Below are 7292 nucleotides of genomic sequence, written 5' to 3' on the forward strand. Positions count from 1 at the left end.
TTGTAGGCTACTCTGCAGGTTCAGGAAACAGTCCTCATCCATCCTCCATAAAATGCACTGCACACATCTGAATTTTTGGGTTGAACTATTCTGGAACAGTGTTGTAAATACAACTTAACCACTGATTTCTAGTTGTGTCCTCTTTTGGAAGAATTTAAACAGCTTTACAGCTTAAATACACAAGTTTTAACACAATAATTAATGTATGTCCATTTATAAAATTACAGGCTTCACATTTCTGCTTTTAAATCCTCCATAAATTGGCCCCACTCACTTCCTTTATAAGTGCCTCATAGTAAAGGCCCATTCACACCAAAGACGATAACTATAAAGATAACGATAAAGATATAGTTCTAAAAATCATTCTCAATATTTAAGAATAGCAGAGTCCACACTACAGCTATAATGATAAAGGCACAGAGAAACAATATCGTTGGAATCACTTTCAGAACAATTTTTTCCAGTTGACGAACGATAAAAACATCGACACCCAACCAGAATCAATCCTGCTATAACTAGCTCAAGAATTTAAAGCGGCAGACCAACGTGCGCTTAGAATAAACAGACGATATCGTCCGCTGATGTGGATGCTAATATCTTTATCTTTATAGTTGTCGTTATCGGTCTTGGTGTGGACGGGGCTTAACTCTGGAATTTTTTTTTTATTTTTTTTTCATTTAAAAAAAAAATGAGGGACAAGTCTACATTTTTTCTTTTTTTGTGATCGTCAACATTATGCCACAGATGCTGTTAATTGAGCATTACTGTTGCTATTGTATTGAGCCCGAAATATTACTTTGTTTTATTGATTATTATGCAAAATTGACATTTAAATTGTGAAACAATAAAACAGAGAGGCTCAGCAGTCTTACTAGCCAAAACAATGTTTTCAAGCAATTAAATTTGCATGCTTGCTCTATCAGTGGAGATACGCTTTATCCAGCTTATGACCTCAATGGCCACTGGATGTTTTATGTCTCGGTGACAAACTACAGCACAACAGTTTGTGTTTAACTGATAATATGTCCAGCATTGTTCTAGGAAATTTGCCTCATATCTTTTTTGTTTCCCGAGGATATAGTCTTAATTGCAAAATGACGTCTTCATAATGCATTTAACAGAAAAACGTAATCCTTGTCCTGAACATTATGATATAATGAATCACCACGATCCTGCGATGACGTGAATTCACGGCTGAATTGTTGCACACCATGCAATCCAGCCACCAGCAATGAAATAGTACTGTTTTAATTCCACATTACAAGGATGCTATTATAACAGTAAATTATAACTGAACACTGTCATTTCGTTTGACCTATGCAGATTTTCTTTTTATAAATACACCCTGATGATTTCAGCAATCACGCCTCGTTACATGACAGTCAAGGGTTTGGCCGCAAGCTGATTCTGTGTCTGTTTTCTGATTATGGTACTTGTGGAAGACATGGCCCAGCAAAAACCTTTGATAAATCAAAGCAATATACTTGAAAACACAGTTATTTATGTGCAAGTGTTATGTGGATTAGATTAATCTGTAGAAAAGATCTAATGCTTCTATCCAATTGCATTGTGAAATTAATAATGAAATATTTCACAATGGGTGGTCGAATAAAAACTGAAACTGTAAATTGGAAATATGACATAAGGGGACAAGCAACCGGTGGGTTAATTATGGATAATTGTTGCTTTGGGAATAACCATAACCCTGCCAAAACATTTTTTCAACTCCAGCAGCTGTGGTGGGAGCAGTCGGAGTGAGGGGCGCGGGGCGCAGTGTGCTGGGTTATTTTTACAGCGACAAATATTTGTTGTTAAGGTCTTCATTTACAAATGGAGATGTCTCGAAAACAAGCCTGCCAATTCCCCATCCAGCCACCGTCCAGAACGGCAAACTATATTTCTGTATGTTCAGATAAACACTGCTCTACAAAGTCAATCTAACCTGAAAAAAATCAATGGCCTGGAAACACAGAGCCATTCATAATGTCTATTTAGTAAGCCAACCTAATAATAAACCAAGAGAAACAATGTGTACAGTGAACAGTGCCGTGTTCATTGACCATGTTTACATACACATCATTTTCCAATTAAGATCCATATTCTACTTGAGACTTTCTCCACATTTATGTAATTGCATATTTGGAAAAACTAAGAACGTTTTCTTGATAATGTCCTCTGCTAACTATTGCAACATTGAACGGTAATGTATAAACCTTCAAATTTAAACATAGCTTGGACCTATGGTAGAGTTCAGTCTCATAGTGATTCTTATACTACTTAAAAAATAAAAAGAAAAGAAATCACCATGGAAACGATAGTTCTGCCAATCTCAGGCTACAACAGAAAAGGTAACTTACAATTCAACTTTGGTAGCTTGCAATTAACCACGACTGCCGTCTAACAAATAAATAAATACGTTTTTAATTAAAACACACTGACAAAAATAATGCTTAAAATTATTTAAGGAGATCTCATTCAAATTTAAATAGGGTTTAGAATAACAATAACTCTTGTTGCCATGGTATTGTGGCGGAACGATGACCATTGAGCTTTGAGACGAGCTGCACTCTTTTTACTAGTCTATCACGCAGATCTCTGCTGTTAGTTCTCGCACTGATTACTTATTTGTCTAGTACAGTTAACAAACGTCAGTGTCTCATTTACGTCAAATGCATTTGCAGAATGCGTTCAGATCACACACCGACTCAACGCACGTGTCTGTCGAGCAAATGAACTCGCTTCATGTCATCTTGTCCCAAACGCTCAGGAAAACGTGGACATGCGGCATGCAGGTGTTTGTATCCATGACACCCCATCTACACTGCAAGCGACACGACAAAACTACGAGACGAGACATTATTGCCAATAAAAAAGAGAGAAAGAAATCAACACTGCGTTATTTACAACTGACATCCCGCAGCTCGTTATCAGCGTCGCTGCCGCCAGCAGTCAGTGTTGACTGTTCTGGGTGTGTTAAAAAAAAACATGATGACATTCATGAAGCGAACATCAGAGCTCAAATTATCACCGACCTCATCAACTGCCTGGACTTCATCTAGGCTACATGTTAAATGTTCAATAAGCTCCAAAAAATAAAGCATGAGCTGCACGCTCCGTCAACCTCAGTCAAATATTGACCATGACTAGAATTCACAAGTTAATGAAACGACCGGTTAAAAACAGATCTGAAGGGTGAGCATCAACCACCCTAGAATAATACATTAATAAAAAGTAAAAATACATACAAATTTGAGCTATGAAATTACCATACTCACAGTAGAAGGGAGTTTCAGTAAATGACTATTCCAGTGGTGCACAGCAAGTCCCACCAGACGGGAAAAAACTCACCTGTCATGCAAGAGGTGTCCAGTTTTCCAAATGCTAAATGTTTGCGTTAACAAAAAGATGATGGAGTCGCTCTGTCAAGTATTAGGAGTGAAAAACGTCAGTCAGATGGAGAAGGAGGTCTCTTCTGGAAACCTTTGCATGCCCTCTCATGAAGAATCCGTCAACTTTTTGTAAAGGGCACTCAAGACCCACTTTATATACAACAAGTGGTGCATGGTGTGTGCGGGATTAATTGGTCAGCTTTTAAATCCCTGGGGAAGAAGTGCAAAACCTAGGCTAGCAGTCACATTACAAATGCACAGCACAAATATTAACCCACAAATGAACACTCCATTGTGTTCATCACTGCGTTTATCTAATAGTCTTGACACTTGTTTTTGATGTAGATGTAAAATGGGTTTGTGATATTATTCTAGTGGATCTTGAAGGGAGAGTTCACCTAAAAATTAAATGACATTTCAGGCTTATATGACTCCACAGATTTGACATGAAGGTGTACATTTTTGGGTGAACTATCCCTTTAATGTTAATATTTGAGAAAACAATACATTTACATATGTGACCCTGGACCACAAAACCAGTCTTAAGTGTCAATTTTTCGAAATTGAGATTTATACATCATCTGAAAGCTGAATAAATAAGCTTTCCATAATGTATTTTTGGCTATTGCTACAAATATACCTGTGCAACTTAACACTGGTTTTGTGGTCCAGGGTCACATATATGCCTGAATAATCCATATTAAATAATCGTATCATCAAGCAGCACTTGTTTCAACCACACAGCTGTTTACTACCATAGCAAAGCACACAGCTGCATCTTTGAACTGCATTTGGGAGAATAAATAGACCTCTTATTCTAACATGTGTCTGAAATGATGTATAATTGCATTATTAATAATTCACCTAATCTCTTCTTTCCTCCCAAAGTTTATCAGTGACAAATGATAGATTGTTTAAACCAAAAGTGTGCACTCCATGTCTGATCTATATACTGGTGAGTAATTGTCCCTGCTTACAAAAATGCACATGTAGGTAACTTAAAAGGTCAATTTAGTGAACCTTAGTCAAAAAATGTCAGGGGTCAATACTAGTTACTATAAGTGCTCTGCAGTGTTCTTTCAGGGAAGAAAAAAAAAACTTATTCTGCTGAGGTACAATTATGATAGATCAGCACATAGTGAACCTAAAACAACTGTGGAAGCATGTCAGTTTGTTTTGCATGAAATCAAGTCATTTCTTTTGATCTTATCATTTTGACAAGAGTGGTACCCTTTTCTAAGTGGCAAATAAACAAGCTGTTCTTTTCCAACACAGAATAATCCTGTGAAAGCAGATGATAATATAAAATTAGACCATACACATGTGAAGAATATTGATGCGAGTGGAACAGAATGAAAAATGACCACCCTTTGTGCAGGTGTTCTGTGGGAACAATCGCGTCTGTCAGTGTTGTTAATAATTAGGGATCCTATGACAGAACAGTGTTATGCAAACCTGCTTTACAAATATCTAGATAATTAAAGGCTTTTGAATCAGCATAAATGATGGCCTTTTTTACACTGAACGGTGGGAAACAAAGTATTTGTGAGAAGTAGGTTACTGGTATAATTATATCCAGAATAATGACTAATTTGTTTAAAAGAAATCCAGCAAATATTCTGTTTACCAGTAAGTTAAACTTAAAATAAAATGTGAAATGCATAGGCTACCTGATTTATCTTTTAGGATGAAAGACTGAATCACATTATATGAATCACATGATATGCTTTACCCACAAGGAGCTTAAAGATGCACTTTAAAATGATGTATCCTTACATGGGGTACTGTTTTTGTTTATCATGGGGTGGTCTACCTCATGGTAGCCACCATATTGAAGTCACATGACTTGCCAAACACAACTTTCTTTTTACCCTTATTTTCACTCACCAAAGAAATTAATCTAGCTAACAAATATGCAAATAAATTGGACATTTCTTCATTTGCAATAGTAAGCGGAAATCTTTGCTTTGAAGGAATAATACACCCAAAAATTAAAACTTGTTGAACATTTACTCACTCCTCAGGCCATTTAAGATGTATATGAGTTCATCAAAACAGTTAAAAAAAATTAAGCTTTATATCACTTGTTTAACCGGACCCTATGCAGTAAATGGGTGCCGTCAGAATGAGAGTTCAAACAGCTAATAAAAACATCACTGTAATCCACAAGTAATCCACACGATCCAGTCCATCAATGAATGTCTATAGAGAAGTTAAAAGCTTGTATAATTGTTTAATAACAATTATAACTTTGCTTTCTTTGTGAAGAAGCTGTCTTATCTGAATCAAGAGAGAAATATGCAGAGATCAAGCATAGTTTAGAAGCAAAAAACAGTCCAAAACATTTCTAAAAACATATGTCAGTGGATTCTGATGTGAGAGGACAACAGGCATGGACTTTTTCATTGGAAGAAGCATTACTATGGATTATGGACTGGTATTTTGGTCAGAAGTGACGGTTTAAAGTTAAAATACCTTAATGATGTATTTGTTTCTTACAAACAAACAGCTTTTCACTTCACAAGACATTAATTGATGGACTGCAGTGCTGTGGATTGCATGTTTCAGCTCTTTGGACGCGCATTCTGACGGCACCCATTCACTGCAGAGGATCCATTGGTGAGCAAGTGATGTAATGCTAAATTTCTCCAAATCTATTCAGATGAACAAACTCATCTACATCTTGGAGTAAATTTTCAGCAGATTTTCATTTTGGGTGAGCAATTCTTGTATTGTTTTGTTGCACCCACCCATGACACTAGGTGTCAGTAAAAATGTACAAAGTGTGAAGAAAGCAACTTTCTTCTGTGGAATAATTCTAACATGCTAAATGCTAAATTATATAAATTTATATAAGCAACAAAAAAATCATCTTAAGAACATTTAACAGTCTTAGTCAAATAAAATAAACACAATAAAATAAACAAAATAATGAATTGCAATCTATATTCCTTCATCATTTTCTATAAGCTGAGAATGAGGTTTTGTTGAGGGACATATCATGAAAAAAAAACTGAAAAATGAACATCAGATTTGTTCTTTTCCTTTTTTTTCTGTGAGAGAGAAACCTAAATCTTACAGAAGTGGGCTTTCATAAAAATGAACCCTGGCTTCATATTGTTCATAAAACACATCCAAAAAAGAAAAACAAAAACAGTCAATTCAATAATAACTCAGCATAAAAAAGAATCAGAGGGGCTGTTGGGAAAATGACCTCCAGCTTTACCACACTAACAGAAGATTTTGCCTGAAGCTACACACTAACCTTCTGTGCACGGGGCAAAAATTCAATAAGCAGCAGCAGACGTTATTGTTATAAAGCTAAATCCAAATAGCTTACATGGTTCTGGGCACCTGGCAGCTTAAAAAAAAGCTTGAGAAAGTGCATAGAGAAATAACGAACCAAAAACAACTTAAAAATGCAATATAAAAATTTAATTTTGCATAAAGGGCTTAAAAGATCATTATCCAAAATATCACATACAGGCATGCTTTCTGCAGTGAACTGCAAAAACACATAACATTCAGTCATACCAGTGTGAGCATGTCAGAGGAGGAAAGTAATCACAGCACAACAGAAAGCTAATGTAAATCATAATTTTCTTCCCTCAAACTTGTCAAACCAGCAATTATTGTTCACATGACTGCTTGCCAGTATGAGGGCAGCGAGCAACAGAAGTTATTTTAGTTGCAAACCGGAATAAACAAATTAACCAATGCTCATTGAGAAAATTCAGAGGGAACACTCCTAAAAATCAAAGTTCCAAAAGAAGGTTTTATCCATTTTTGGTTCCCCAACGAACCTTTAAGTGAGCAGCTCATAAAAGAAACATTTATTTCTCAGTGTGAAGAACATTTTAAAAATCCAAAGAATTCAAAGAAAGATTCCATGGGTTCTTCATG

General features: G+C 35.9%; 1 protein-coding gene across 2 annotated transcripts in view; it reads right to left on the reverse strand.

Moving 5' to 3' along the window:
- The window catches only part of slc4a2a (solute carrier family 4 member 2a), a 31922-nt gene extending 28422 nt beyond the window's left edge, over window positions 1–3500 (reverse strand). The window contains exon 1 of one of the 2 annotated variants that reach the window (XM_016445502.1): window positions 3349–3500. The gene's annotated coding sequence lies outside the window, so the exon portion shown is untranslated. The other variant, XM_016445500.1, reaches the window with a different exon arrangement.
- Window positions 3501–7292: the final 3792 nt, after the last annotated feature.

This window comes from Sinocyclocheilus anshuiensis, unplaced genomic scaffold (assembly GCF_001515605.1).
Source record: "Sinocyclocheilus anshuiensis isolate Anshui unplaced genomic scaffold, SAMN03320099.WGS_v1.1 scaffold155, whole genome shotgun sequence".
In the NCBI taxonomy this organism is placed as follows: Eukaryota; Metazoa; Chordata; class Actinopteri; order Cypriniformes; family Cyprinidae; genus Sinocyclocheilus; species Sinocyclocheilus anshuiensis.